Here is a 16,363-nt window from a genome sequence, read left to right on the forward strand (position 1 = left end):
TTAAGCATTTAACGGAATCATGCATATGAATCAGATAACTAATGAACCAAGTTGTATAATCTTAGAGGGTTATACTTATAGGTAACTTGGTCCTAATAAAGCTCTAAGGCATTCCTAAATCATGCTCAAATGGGTCAGAACTGAAAGTCAAAGCATAAGTCAAACTATGCGACTTTCGGTCCCGAACCGAGCCTAAACTGAAAATTGTCGAGTTGAACATGTTTAGACATGTTCTTACATTAATTACCAAGTTATATTAATGTCAAAACAGGTTGCATAGCTTCTACATTGTTAATTATGCATTTATTTGAAATTTAGCTTTCTGTTGACTTTTTATAATCAAGTTTGACTCGACAATTGACCTAATTAGAATGGGAATCAGCGGGTGACCTTTTAAGGGTTTAATGCCCACATAATTACCAACTCATAGGTACTTTCAAGATGAAATTTGACTGGAGCAATTAAGATTAATGACGAAGTCAAACCTTAATTACGACGGTTTGACTAAACGCTAATAAACTAAGCAAAACTGAATTAAAGGAGGTTAAGCATACTTACAATAGTCCTAAGCACAACTAATGATCACTAGGAAAGATGCTTGAGCTCTAGGAACCTCCAAGAAGTGAGTTGTGGAGTTAACAAGTGAATGAGCAATGAAGACCCAAGATCATGGCCTTTATATAGGTTTCTAAGATCAATTTGATCATGCCAAACAACTCTAGGATTGTTTCCAGATGATTACAAGTGTCCCTAGACCCTTTAAAACCATCAAACAAGCTCCATGTATTGAAAAATGGTAAGTTAAGTCGGTTAAACGAGCTGGAACAGGCAGCTGTCATGAAATTCTGCATCTGGTGTCCTCAGGCGGCCCGCGTAAGGTTCCATAGACACCTTACGCGGCCCGTGTCATGGTCTGATCCGGTCAACAAGTTTCCCATAATTGCAATTTCAGTCCCTGGTCCTTCTAAAGTTGTTTTCTTGCACTTTTAACCCCAAAACTTGACTTTTAAGGACTCCAAGTTATAAACCAACTTTGTTTAGTCCCCAGTTATTCATACGTTCACCAAAAAGTCTTAAATTTCAACGCTGACGCTTTTAATCCCTCGTATACGAATATTGTCATAACTTTCTCATACTTTATCGAAACCTTGTGAAATTTTTATCATACATTCTTGTGAGTATAATTTATCATTACAAAGCTTTGGGTCTGCTAAAAGATCACTCAGAGGTATACTTTAAACATGTTGACACATTTAGACCCTGTAGTTTGTAATTCCTCACTTTCTTTCACAATTAGCTTCGTATGACCCATGATTTATTCGTTTAAGGGTATAAACATCATGTAGGGTTATTGAAAGACATATTTATTCATTGTTGACATTTTGAATCCTTTTACACACATAGATTCCCTGTTTGTCAACTTTAGTCCCTCTAATTCAATCCTTTACACATTTTAGGTCCATGACACGTGTCGATATAATATTGGACATGAATTTTCGAGGTGTTACACAGTTTCGACTGCAACAACGGAAAGAGGATTTTCAGCAATGAAAATATTTAAGAATCGCCTTCGCAATAAGATGTCCGATCAGTATCTAGCAAACAGTATGGTGATTCACATATAAAAGGAGATTGCTGAGAACTTTAATTCGGAGTCCATAATGGAAGAATTCAAAAATCTTAAAGGAAGACGAGCAGAACTATAATTCTTCATCCAACTGAACCGGATACCCACATTCCTCTTCTTTTTAATGTTTTGGTGTCTTTATTCAATTGTTTGTTAAACAATGTTTACGTTTTAATGTTTGAGAACGGCTTTTAATTTGATATTAATGTTTGACCCGACCCGAATCGAATCACCGACACCCTACCCCCCGACCCGACCCTAATCGTATCACCATTGCCCGACCGAACATAGAAACTTTTTTTAGGTCTAATGCCTTCCGACCCCACGAAATTTTTTTTCAAGCTTCGCCACTGCTTATGAATCATATTAGGTAGTGACAAGTTCTAGAGATGCATAAATCAGTTTGTCTTTTTTTTTTAACCCAAATTGGTTTGAAACATCAATTTCGTTTCAGTTAGTCAACCGGTTCTTGCACGCACATTTTAAAATGTGTTAATGAAAAATAGAGAAAAAAACAAACATAAAGTACGACTTGTTGTAAAACTAGCCTATTAACACAAGAATATGAGAAGAATTATAGGGAGAAAAGAACTAATATTTCATTGATAGGTATGTCTTCAACAAAGAATTACAATCAATATATATAAGAGATGAAATCTTGGAGAACAAGTCAATCTATTTATGGAGTTGATAACCACATAATATAATATATTTATAACACTCCCCCTTGGTTATCAACTTTATACGCTTTGAGATGCTGCCTCGTTAAAAACCTTGCTAGGAAAACCCAGTGGGACAAAACCTCAGCTAAGGGAAAAAGAGTGCAGTGCGTATTTTCTTCTCCTGATACTTCTGGATTATGTATGTTGCCTCATTAAAAACCTTACTAAGAAAACCCAAAATGGGACAAAACTTAGTGAGGGAAAAAGAGTGCAACTTGTATGATACTCCCCCTCATTTGAATATGTAGCCTTTAAGTGACATGTGTCGATCTTCCTTGAAAGTTGCTCAAAGCTTTCATAGCCAATGAAATGCTGCTTGATCCCTTGAAGTACAATCCTTTATGTTGAGCAATGTGGTATGATCTTAAAATGAGACTTTAGGTGCTTCTTATCAAATTATATAATATGATCTACGATTGTGTTGTGTCATATTCCCTGCATCTATATGACTAACCAAACTTGTTTTGATGGGTTAGTAAAATATAAACAAATATCGTTCATATCTGGAATATTTGTTTTAACTCATTCCAGTGTCTCCTCGCTCAACACATGCTATATCATGACAATAAGTTCGAATGGAAGATATTATAATCATCCATATATAGCAAGACATATTAATGCACATATGCATAACTATGGTGCTTATAGACTGAGAATCTCTACTTTGGTACGAGATGATAATAGTCATTCTTATAACAAGTGACTGAACAATCTTTAACGTACTTTAAGGTTGAGCGGCTTAGACATCATTGACGTGATGTCGTGGTCACAATCAATTTTAAATCCAAATACTACTAATAGATAGCGGTAAGTGGGTATCGAACACAGGGAGTTTGTGGAATATGTGTTATTTAGAGTTGTATCTACGTTAACTGAAATTAAACTAATTACACTAAGAAGTAAATTCAAGAATTGGATTGTTGGTTTGATTGTTAAAACTAAGATTACCAATTACATTGCAAAATGAAAATTGAGTTTGTAAACACTTTAGAGACAAATGACCATCCTAAGTTTCCGGTTTGCTTCAACGTTTGTGTTATCATCCACTAGAAAGAACTACATAGACATAGTTCATGTGTAATTACTTGTTGTGATAATAGGGAACGAAGTACTCAGATTCCTAGAACGTGAGGTTGTTACCCGATGACCAATTAACCCTTACCCAATCCTAATTCTACCCATGATATCTCGATTGCCAACGACACCAAGAACGTATGGTTTCAAAGTAGAATATCATAAGAATCGACAATTTACAAGCAAGTAATCACACACCATAATAAACAAAACATAAATAAAGTTTACCATTCTAGAAATATGGACTCAAAACACAACCATCTCAAACAAACCTTCAACCTAGGATGATCACCATAAAATTAGCCGGACATAGTTCGGTTGATCATCATAACATTCAAATTCGAGTTCATAAGCATCAAAAACAAGAACCAAATGTTTAGAATTGTTTTGAACCAAGTAAAACCAGCAAAAATCGCCCCTAAGATGATAAGAAAACGTCCAATGATGAATACCAATCAAAAGCCACCATAAAGCACCTTAAAAATGGGAGTTACACTTTTCCTCGCAGCCTCCACCGTAATTTACGGTATCCACCGTAAATTACGGTGGACTTCATAATGTTATGGTAGAAGTACACTGAGTTACGGCAGGAACATATGACTTTCAGGGCCACCGTAAATTACGGTGGCCACCGTAATTTACGGTGAAGCCCTGAATGTTGGGATTTGCTTCTTCGTTCCTTCTATACGCGACCCGTTCCTCTCCAAACCGTCCAAAGCTGCGTTTTTACCATTTTTAGCTCCCTATCTGTACCTGAAACATATGCACTTGTAGTTATCTAATTCAAGATAATTACACAATCAAGTGAAGGATAAATTTGTCTTTTAACATCGTTAAGGGTTGTCCTATGGACCACCTGTCACATCCCCACACTTAACTGTTGCTTGTCCCAAGCAACTCATCAAAACGTTTTCAAAACAAGCGATCAATGTAAACCAAACAGAAACATGCAATCCTTTTACTAACCCCTTTTAACACCCAAACTAATGCACCCCTCGCTATGTCTCTCCTCTCGGTAACAAGTAAGCACTAGCAATATGAGCTAGACACACAAAGGCTAACGGGTGGTTGCACAACTATAAGCTTGTACCTAAATCAATTCTTCTCCTAAAATGTGCCAAACATGAATGCAAATCAAAGGGGCTTTTAAGGTTGTAACGAGGCTAGGCGAATGGGTAGGAAGTCGAATATATATGAAGTAGCAAAAACTTAACCCGGACTTTTATTGCACAATCAACAAACACTAAATAAGACATAACTTCTATATACAACACAACTCACACTTCTTTTTCTTCTTTTTCATTGCTTTTTTTTAACAAAACATAAATAAGCAAACATTCAATCACAACATCATAACACATCTAAACACTACTAAAACAACTACTAATACTCTACGACCGGGTTAAGTTGGGTAAATTTTAAGGTCACTAGCTAGGGGGAAACAAATGATAGGCTTTTAGGCACAAAATTGGGCAACTAAATGTCCAAACCTCCGCCCCTTTCGCTACCATGCTCATATATATAACTTATGAGGTCCAACCCCCCAAATCCCACACTTGCACACACTAAAGACGAGGCTACCTAAATGCCCTTATCCTTTTCGCATTCATGCCCAACTAAGGACTCAAACCGTATCAAGGTACAAGTTCTAATGCACCCCACCCGAAGCCACTCTCATCAACGATAAGTATTATTTATTTACATGTGTGGCTTCAACTCTCACCAAGAATAAAAGGGGTATCAAGGGTTGCTGGTGCATCAATTGGGGTTAATCTAGGGTGTTCAAATTCTCACATTGTTTTACTTGACTTAAAAATTTTTAAAATCTTCAAAAATTTCCCCCCATCCCCACACTTGGGATACATTGACCCCAATGTATGGTTTTAGGAGGATTTGATCACTAAACCTCAGTCACATCATCCAAAAGCTCAATACTCAAACCACAAATTTCTTTTTGGTATTTTCATTTTATATTTTTTTTATGTTTTTCTTCTTTCTTTTAAACATCACACCGCCAACTAGCACCAACCCAAACATAACATAACAAACTAACACCACCCAACCACCCGACCATAAACAAAACAAGCTAACAAATATGCACAAAATATACAAGGAAGGAACACGACCTGACTAGTAATAGCGTGGCTGTGGAGGCCCAAAAATGGAAGACATCATGTCATTCCATTCTACAAATGCAAATGAACCGCTACTACTCCCACCTTGTTGCGGAGCTCCTTCTTGTTGGCGCGGGTCGATCCATTGTGAATGATGAAGTTGCGGGGTCGGATACGACACACTACCATCGTAAGGTGGTAGAGACGCATAATCCACATGTTGTGGATCCACAACCACCGGCCGCCCGGCGTGCCAATCGGCATGCAATCTTCTAGCTTGGTCATCATGGTATCGATTGCTCATTTCCAATTCATTGGAATACGCATGTGTGCGATTCCACGCCTCTTGACGATCAAACCTATGTTTCAAAGACCGCTCTATACTTGCACTCATCATCGTGTGTTGATCATATAACGTCCGCTCCGAACCCGACCATGACTCGAAAATAGGTGCCGGAGGACGTTGATTCGCGATGACCTCTTGCATAGTGCCTTCATAAGCCCACCCGGGCTCATAAGAACGCTCCGTATAATCGTAGAAAGCACCACCATAACCTCCACCCGGGCCCCCTTGTCCCACATTCACATTCACATTTACACCTCCTTGCGGCTCGTCCGCATAATCATCATCACCACTTGGGACTTCCGCATCACTTTCAGGTTCGTCCTCTTCACCCGGTAGAAGATCTCTTGCACCCACCTTCAATGCTCTCCATCTCTGCCCCTCCGACTTGAGCTTATGGTACCGTTCCGATTGCGTGTAAGTCCAACCAATCCCCAACTTGTCTAAAGTAAAAAAGCTGATGCCTTTTTGTTGCCCCTCTATCCTCTGACGTGATTGCCTTTTGCTGCTTCATCAATCCCGTGATAATTCGGCAATACGGGATAATATCTCTTCCCAACTTGTTTCGGCAAATCCAGATGTAGTTCATGATTAGATATCGGATTGGAAAGCGCGGAGACCCAGTGAGTAGCGAATAGAGGACGGGTACCTCGGGGTACCTCGGGGTACCTCACCTGCTCCTTATCCCCCCTTCGTGGTATGACATTCAAGAGGCAAATCGCCAACAACAACTTTGCTTCGATTCTCAAATTCTTCCGATACAAGACTCCATGATAAGTACCAGGCAAAAACAACGTCGCCAACATATCATTCCAACGGGGGTGCTTTTCCGGCCTTATCAAAAGGTTATCAAGAGTAGGAATCATGTAGTCACGAGCCGGAAGACTATCATATTTCCCAAGCTTCTTCGACGTATCAAAAGACATCTCCACCGGAATCCCATGCACTTCACCAACTAACTTCATTTGTGACGGCTTTTCATATGTGTTGCACTTAAGAGTTGCCATCCATTCTTGAATTTCGGTGATGAACAAGTTGTTTTTATCTTTATCATAACAACTAAGTGCCGACTCCCATCCTAGAGCATGGAATTTGGAAAACACACCAAACGGGCCAAATTCAACTTCTCTCAACTCCCTTTCACAGATGAATGCATCTGCCTTATTTTTCAATCGGTTCATACTGTCGTGAAAGAGTGTTGGTTGCCAATGCTCCGGTTGCTCATCCAATGGACCCGACTCCCATTTTGGCTTTTCAGCCGGGTCCAACTCCATTTCTTCCTCACTTTCACTCTCATCAACTCTACCCAAATATTGCCTCTTCTTTGGTTGCACTTCCAGTTGTTTGCCCTTTCCTTTCGCCAAAGAGGATGAACTAGCTCCCGCTTTCTCTTTCGTCTTAACCATTTTCCTACACACATAAAGCAAACAACACAACCAAACGCCAAAAATTAGTCCTTTCTCTCCAAATAACATCCCCACACTTGCTTGTTACTATGGTTTTAGATGCTAGTGAACCAAAACTTTATAAATCATTTTCAACAAAATTTGGGCATGGTGTCTCTACAATGTAGAGATTCCCAAAAGTTCACTACTTTAAACACAATTCCTACATCTACAAACCATACCCATATTCGAATATCCATTTGCATAACAACATCTAAGAACAAGCAAGTGAGTATGAACAAGTGACAAAAATACCTTCTTCTCACAATGCATCAACAAAATATAGTAAATAAACTTCATACCTTTGTTTGAGGATGTAAGAAACACAACTAAGGCAAGAACTTCAAAAACCCCCAAAATTTTCGGACCTAGGGTTTGTGATTCAGACCCGAAAACTTTGTTTTCTTGCAAAACTCCTCTCAAATCCAGAAAGTACGTGAAAATTTAGTCAAGATAGACCTAGATTTCACTTGATTTGACTAAAGATTAAGAGAGTTATGAAGGAATTAAGGTTGAAGAAGGGTATAGAGATCTTGTGGGTCTTAGAAAGTGATAGATGAAGTTGTGGTGAGGGAAGAATGAAAGAAAATGAGTGGCTGGGGAGGATTCACGTGAATGATTGTTATTATTATTATTTTTTTTATGTAACGCATGAACCAAAACGACCCATCTGCTCGCAGGTCCACCGTAAATTACGGTGGACACCGTAAATTACGGTGGACGCTGGCCAAAAAATCTCACCGTAACTCAGTAGCAAAATACCGTAAATGACAAATTTTTTTTAATGGCCACCGTAAATTACGGTGCCACCGTAAATTACGGTGGCATCTGGGCAAGTCTGGTTCGCTGAAAAATGTTATTTTTAAGTGTTCTTTTTATATTTTTTCAGTTTTTGCGTTTTTTTGTGTTTTTAAATTTTTTTCAAAAACATGTAAAAATCACCCTACCCCCTCGAAAGTCCCGTGTTGTCCTCAACACAACGTTAGAGTAATTCGTGACCCGAATATCCCCACACTTGTTTCAAACACGGATTTCAAAGAAATACGGTAATTGTGCAAACTGTGCAAAACAAAACAAAACGAAATGCTACTATTTACACTACCAAACCTGGGCCTCTCATGGTTGTTCTTCATCGACCGGGCGTAAAATGTAGCCCACTTTGTCAAGCTCCAAGTTGTTTATGTCGTGCCCCTCCAAGTATGGTTTCAACCGGTGACCATTCACCGTTTGTTGTTTATTCGTTTGCTCGTCTTGGATGTCTACATCACCAAACCTCCCAACTCTTCGGACAACATAAGGACCCATCCATTTACTTTTAAGTTTTCCCGCGAACATCTTCAACCTCGAATTGTACAACCACACCTTTTGACCCACTTCGAATTTCTTTTTCTTTATTTTTGCATCATGAACTTTCTTTAGTTTGTCTTTGTATGCGGATGCACACTCATAGGCTTGATCCAGTATTTCCTCAATCTCATTCAATTGTAACTTTCTCGCCCGACCCGCTTCGTCATAGTTTGCATTCACCGTTTTAATCGCCCAATATGCCCGATGTGCTAACTCCATAGGCAAATGACACCCTTTTCCATACACCATTCGATACGGAGTTGTATCAAGTGGAGTTTTGTAGGTCGTTCGATAAGCCCACAATGCATCATCAAGTTTGCTTGACCAATCTTTCCGATCCTTTCTTACCATCTTCATTAAAATCTCTTTAATTTGCCGGTTAGAAACTTCAACTTGACCACTCGTTTGTGGATGGTACGGTGTAGCAACACGGTGGTTCACATTGTATCTTTTTAACAATTTGCCAAAGTTGAAATTCTTAAAATGTGAACCACCATCACTTATTATCACCCTAGGCACACCGAATCGAGCAAAAATATTGGATTGCACAAACTTACATACAACAGAGTGATCGTTAGTCCTCGTAGCAATAGCCTCAATCCATTTTGAAACGTAATCAACCGCAACCAATATATATAAGAACCCATTTGAGTTCGGGAAAGGACCCATGAAGTCTATTCCCCGAACATCAAATACTTCCACTACCAAAATTGGTTGTAACGACATTTCATCCCGCTACGAAATGCTTCCCACTCGTTGACAATTGATGCAATTTCGGGCATACTCACAGGAATCTTTGAAAATCGTGGGCCAATAAAACCCACTAGACAACACCCGATAACCCGTCTTGTTCCCACTAAAATGCCCTCCACATGCCGATGAATGAGCATGGGTCAAAATCTCTAAAACTTCAGTTTCGGGAACACATCTTCGTATCACTTGATCGGGTCCGATTTTGAACAAGTCCGGTTCATCCCATATATATTGCTTCACTTGACTAAGAAATTGTTGTCGTCTCTTCTTCGTCCAATGATTCGGAATTGCACCCTTGGCCAAATAGTTCACGTAGTGGGCATACCAAGGTGCAACAAAAGTAGATACGGCTAACAATTGCTCGTTGGGAAACCGTTCATTAATCTCACTTGGGTCGTCAACACCTTCCAATGGGATCCGGGACAAATGATCTGCAACAACATTTTCACATCCCTTTTTGTCCCGAATCTCAAGATCGAATTCTTGCAACAAGAGCACCCAATGAATCAACCGGGGCTTTGCGTCCTTCTTTTCCATCAAATATCAGACCGCACTATTATCCGAATACACTATCACCTTGCTCCCCCAAATGCAAGATCTAAACTTGTCCAAGGCATACACCACCGCTAATAATTCTTTCTCGGTCGTGGTGTAATTGAGTTGCGCCTCGAACAAAGTTTTACTTGCATAATATATCACCACCGGTTTCTTATCGACCCTTTGACCCAAAACCGCTCCAATGGTCGTGTCGCTAGCATCACACATGATTTCAAACGGTTTTGACCAATCCGATGGTTGTAAGATAGGAGCCTTCACCAACTGTTCCTTCAACACATGAAACGCTTGCAAACATTCGTCAGTAAAATCAAATGGAACATCTTTCAATAATAAGTAACATAAAGGTTTTGTAATTACACTAAAACCCTTAATAAACCTTCTATAGAACCCCACGTGTCCCAAAAAATGATCTCACCCCCTTAACATTCTTTGGTGGGGGTAGAGATGAAATTACCCAAATCTTTGCTTTGTCTACCTCCATTCCCCGGTCCGATATCACATGTCCCAACACAATACCCTCTTGAACCATAAAATGGCTCTTTTCCCAACTTAGGACCAAGTTCGTCTCAACACATCCTTTTAAAACTTTTTCCAATTCGTCAAGACAAGAATCGAAACTTGGGCCAAAGATGGAAAAATCATCCATAAACACTTCAAGAGATTCCCCAACCATATCCGAAAATATACTCATCATACATCTTTGGAATGTGGCTGGGGCGTTACATAGTCCAAATGGCATTCGCCGAAAAGCAAATGTACCATATGGACATGTAAACGTGGTTTTATGTTGGTCGTCCGGGTGAATAGCAATTTGGTTATATCCCGAGTACCCATCCAAAAAACAATAATATTTTTTACCGGAAAGTTTTTCAATTATTTGGTCAATGAAGGGTAACGGGAAATGGTCTTTGGAGGTAGCGGCGTTTAATTTTCTATAATCAATGCAAACTCGCCACCCGGTTACCGGGCGGGTGGCAATTTGCTCACCTTGCTCGTCTTTTATTACCTGGATGCCGGATTTTTTAGGCACTACCTGAGTCGGACTTACCCACGCACTGTCCGAGATGGGATAAATGATCCCCGCATCCAACCACTTGATAACTTCTTTCTTGACCACCTCTCTCAAGTTTGGATTCAACCTTCTTTGTGTTTCACGGGTCGGCTTTGCATCCTCACTTGTAATAATTTTGTGCATTACAATGGATGGACTAATACCTTTTAAATCGGCTATCGTCCATCCAATTGCCGCCTTGTGAGCCTTCAACACCCGTATCAACTCCTCTTCTTGAGTTACCGCCAAATTGGAAGCAATGATCACCGGTAAAGTGTCATTCTCCCCCAAAAATGCATATTTTAGGTGCTTTGGCAACTCTTTCAATTCCACACTTGGTGGACATTCCAAAGAAGGCTTTGTACCCGAATCAATTCCCACCGGTAGAGTATCTGTTTGGTGGGTACATGGCAGTCTTCCTTCTTTCACCGCAAGAGCCTTTTGCTCCTTCTCCTCATTTTCCAACTCACATGCATGCACCTGCAAAGACACATCACAAACACAAGAACCCAAAATTTCCTCTTCGAACTCCTTCGGGTCGTATCCATCTATAAAATTTGCTAAGAAACACTCATCACCCTAAACGTTAGTACCGTTAGTAAAAACATTTAATCTCATCTTTCTATTACCGAATGTCATGTCGACCGTACCATATCGACAATCAATAACGGCATGTGCGGTATTCAAAAACGGTCGAGCCAAAATGACATTTTGTTGTTGAATTGGGTCCGCGGATGAGTAATCTAGCACAAGAAAATCCACGGGATAATAAAACTCATCAACCTTAACTATCACATCCCGTACGATACCCCGGGGAAGTTTGTGAGACAAATCGGCTAGTACAACCATTGTCTCAACCCGCTTCAATGGACCAAAATCGTATTGGTCATATAACCCCCCCGGTAGGATACCTACTCCGGCTCCAAGATCCAATAACGCCCTTGCGGTTTGAAAATTTCCAACTTGGATGTTTATTAGAGGCGTTCCCAGATCTTGTAGCTTAGGAGGAAGATCTCCTTTCAAAACCGCACTTACCCACTCCGTCAAGTCTACCAACTTAGGCACTTTTTGTTGCCTCTTTTGGGTACACAATTCTTTTAAAAACTTGGCGTAAGCGGGTACCTGTTTGATAGCTTCAAGTAAAGGAAGATTAATTTTAACCTGTTTAAAAACCTCCCACATTTCCTCTTTTTGAGGACCCCGTTTTGAAATAAAATTTTTCCTACCCGGATCTAATAAAGCCGAGGGAAATGGCACTTCACTAGATCCCTCACCCTCATTTATCTTTTCCTTTTCTTTATTAATTTCGGGTTTTTCGAAATTGGGTTTTTTAGAAGAAACAATAGGTGGTTCATTTTCTTCCTCACTATCTTGACCCGTTATATCTTCAACCACCCCATCAACCAAATCCGGTGAAGGATTGGTTTTGTACTCTTTCCCACTTCTCAAAACACTTACATGGTGAATGTTAACATTATTACCTCTTGAAGTACTATGAGAAGGGTTTACCTTAGTGTCGCTTGGTAATTGACCTTTACTTTTCTTCAATTCTGACACTTCGGTTGCAAGTTGACCCATTTGGGTGGTCAAAGTTTGAATCGCTTTGTCTCGGGCCTCATCCTTTTGTATGCGAGCGTCATCCATTTGATTCCTCTTTTGCATCTTCGCTTGCATGCTCTTCAACATATCCATCATTTCATTTCCACCCGAAGACCCCCCTTGTTCTTGACCCGTTTGATATTACCTTTGGTATCCTTGGTTGTTCCCACCTCTATATCCACTTTGGTTATTGTAAGGTTGGCGCGAACCATAATTTCCTTGGCTACCTTGAAAATCCGGGTTTGCTTGATTTAAAGGGTTCCCATATCGGAAATTTGGGTGGTTCCTCAACCCGGGGTGGTAAGTGTTAGAATTCATGTTGAAGTTTCTACCACCCCCTCCTTGACCTTGCAAAGCATTCACCTCTTCATATTGCCCTTCCACCATTCCTTGGCAATTTTCAGCCGCATGACCTATTTCATTGCAAATAGCACAAACATCATAAATTTGGTTAGAAGTTTGTACATTACCATCATCAACTGCATGACTTGAGTTCGGGTAATGGCCGGTCGTGCTCTCCTTGATGCTTGAGTTTTTCTCTTTGATGTAATGGCCATTTGTTCCAAGAACTCCCAATCGTCATGCTCATAGTTTGTGCCAAATGTCCCATTTGTAATAGACATTAAATCACGAGCATCTTCGGCACTCAACCCCTCATGGAAAGCATTCATCAACTCCCAAAGTTCAATTCCATGATGTGGGCAATTCTTGATCATCATATTAAAGCGCTCAAAAGCTTCATGAAACATTTCACCTTGTTGTTGTTGAAAACTCCTCAACCCCTTTCTTGCATCATTGGTCTTTTGGGCGGTGTAAAACTCATCTAGGAAAATTTGTTGCATTTCCGCCCAAGTGTAAATAGATGCTGAAGGCAAAGTGTAGAACCACTTCTTTGCCTTATCCTCCAAAGAAAATTGAAATAAAACCAGCTTGACATCATCGGCCGAAAAACCTTGACTCCCAAGAGTATTGCAAATTGAGTCATAAGCTTCCAAATGGAAATAAGGTTCCTCCGTTGCTAGACCCTTATATTTTGGCAAACTTTGCAAAGAATCCGTTCTCACTTCAAAAGTTCTTCCTTGATCATTGTGAGGAATAACTACTGGTGAAGGATTATGAGTAATCACCGGTCTAAAATGTGCTTCAATACCTCGTGCATGATCTCTAAGATGCCTTCTTGGTACACCCAACCGACCCCTTGGGCAAACAGGACCCATTGGTCTTGGTATATGCCCTTGTGGTGCCAAGGGTTGTTGAAATTGTTGTTGTGGCATCGGTGGGTGTTGAATTGGCCTTTGGAATTGTTGTTGAACATTCGGTGGACGAACTTGTTGCAAAGGTACCGGACGTTGCAATTGTGTCCTTGTGGCCTTGGCCTAATGTGTTGTGGTATAAGTTGTTGTTGTAGCACTCCACTAACACTTGGCATTCCTTGAAGTTGACCTTGCACGTAGCCGAACTCTCCTTGATCTCCATCACCCCCATAAGCATACCCATCTTCATCAAAACCCTCAAATTCCTCATATCCCTCATCATAACCATCTCCTTGAGTTCCCGAAGACTGCCCAAATGGAAGAGTCGAGTATTGAAAACCCGACTGGTTTGATGGTCGAAACGATGAAGCATGGACAATGGTCGAGTTTGGTGCTATGGTATAGTTCGAATATGATTGACCTGCACCCGGAAAGAAATGGGACAATGGTGGAATAGTAGTAGCAGGGTTAAAAGTAATGGTTGGTTCTTCTTGAGTGGTAATGGGTTGTGTGGTGTTGGTTGGTGTAACATTTTGAATCAAGGTAGGTTCGGTGGTATTTGTTGGAATGGTGGTATTTGGTGAAGGTTGAGTGGTTGTTGGTATAAATGGTGGAACAGGTTCACCCGTAGTGGGTTAAGTGGATCCATGTATCGAAATGGTGTGATTGGTGTATTTGGTGTTGTTGGTGAACCGCTTAACTTGTTTTCCCTTAACAAAATTCTGTTTGCTCGCAAAGTTCGTTCGATTTCCGGATCAAATGCTAATGGTGAAAGCTTGTGAGAGCTTCTAGTACGCATGCACCTGTAAATACCTGCACACTAACACACCCCGCGTAAACCAGAAAAATAACAAACTTAAGAAAAGCAAAAATAACACACGTTGCGCACTACTCCCCGGCAACGGAGCCAAAATTTGACGTGATGTCGTGGTCACAATCAAATTTAAATCCAAATACTACTAATAGATAGCGGTAAGTGGGTATCGAACACATGGAGTTTGTGGAATATGTGTTATTTAGAGTTGTATCTACGTTAACTGAAATTAAACTAATTACACTAAAAAGTAAATTCAAGAATTGGATTGTTGGTTTGATTGTTAAAACTAAGATTACTAATTAAATTGCAAAATGAAAATTGAGTTTGTAAACACTTTAGAGACAAATGACCATCCTAACTTTCCAGTTTGCTTCAACGTTTGTGTTATCATCCACTAGAAAGAACTACATAGACATAGTTCATGTGTAATTACTTGTTGTGATAAAAGGGAACGAAGTACTCAGATTCCTAGAACGTGAGGTTGTTACCCGATGACCAATTAACCCTTACCCAATCCTAATTCTACCCATGATATCTCGATTGCCAACGGCACCAAGAACGTATGGTTTCAAACTAGAATATCATAAGAATCAACAATTTACAAGCAAGTAATCACACACCATAATAAACAAAACATAAATAAAGTTTACCATTCTAGAAATATGGACTCAAAACACAACCGTCTCAAACAAACCTTCAACCTAGGATGATCACCATAAAATTAGCCGGACATAGTTCGGTTGATCATCATAACATTCAAATTCGAGTTTATAAGCATCAAAAACAAGAACCAAATGTTTAGAATTGTTTTGAACCAGGTAGAACCAGCAAAAATCGCCCCTAAGATGATAAGAAAACGTCCAATGATGAATACCAATCAAAAGCCACCATAAAGCACCTTAAAAATGGGAGTTACACTTTTCCTCGCAGCCTCCACCGTAATTTACGGTATCCACCGTAAATTACGGTGGACTTCATAATGTTACGGTAGAAGTACACTGAGTTACGACAGGAACATATGACTTTCAGGGCCACCGTAAATTACGGTGGCCACCATAATTTACGGTGAAGCCCTGAATGTTGGGATTTGCTTCTTCGTTCCTTCCATACGCGACCCGTTCCTCTCCAAACCGTCCAAAGCTGCGTTTTTACCATTTTTAGCTCCCTATCTGTACCTGAAACATATGCACTTGTAGTTATCTAATTCAAGATAATTACACAATCAAGTGAAGGATAAATTTGTCTTTTAATATCGTTAAGGGTTGTCCTATGGACCACCCGTCAATCATCACTGTAAATTGCTATTATAGTGAACTTTTATGAGAGGACTTTTGATACAGATGGATAATAATATCAAACTTATATTGCTCTTTATCATAACATATCATGAGTTGTATGACACTCAACCCAACTCCCTTATTCCATAATCTCTTTTCAAAATTTATAAAGATAAATTCGTAAGGTTTTGAAACCAATGCCTCAGGCATTTACCATCATTCACATACTTCTTTCACTTTGAACAACATATTTGCATAAACTTTTTAGGGGTTCTGTTACATTAACCACCTTATTGATTTCTATATTATATGCAAGGATATTTTGAACACTTGCTTCATTTATAAGATCCATATTGTGCCATGCTTGTACACTATAATTGAAA

The 16,363-nt window shown here is 39.7% G+C and overlaps 1 non-coding gene across 1 annotated transcript; it reads left to right on the forward strand.

Annotated features, from left to right (window-relative positions):
* The first annotated feature begins 13,320 nt into the window (after positions 1-13,320).
* On the forward strand, positions 13,321-13,426 carry LOC118484425. The gene has a single exon (XR_004873536.1). It is a non-coding gene; the product is annotated as a small nucleolar RNA R71 (small nucleolar RNA).
* The last annotated feature ends 2,937 nt before the right edge of the window (positions 13,427-16,363 follow it).

This window comes from Helianthus annuus, chromosome 11, assembly GCF_002127325.2.
Source record: "Helianthus annuus cultivar XRQ/B chromosome 11, HanXRQr2.0-SUNRISE, whole genome shotgun sequence".
Taxonomy (NCBI): Eukaryota; Viridiplantae; Streptophyta; class Magnoliopsida; order Asterales; family Asteraceae; genus Helianthus; species Helianthus annuus.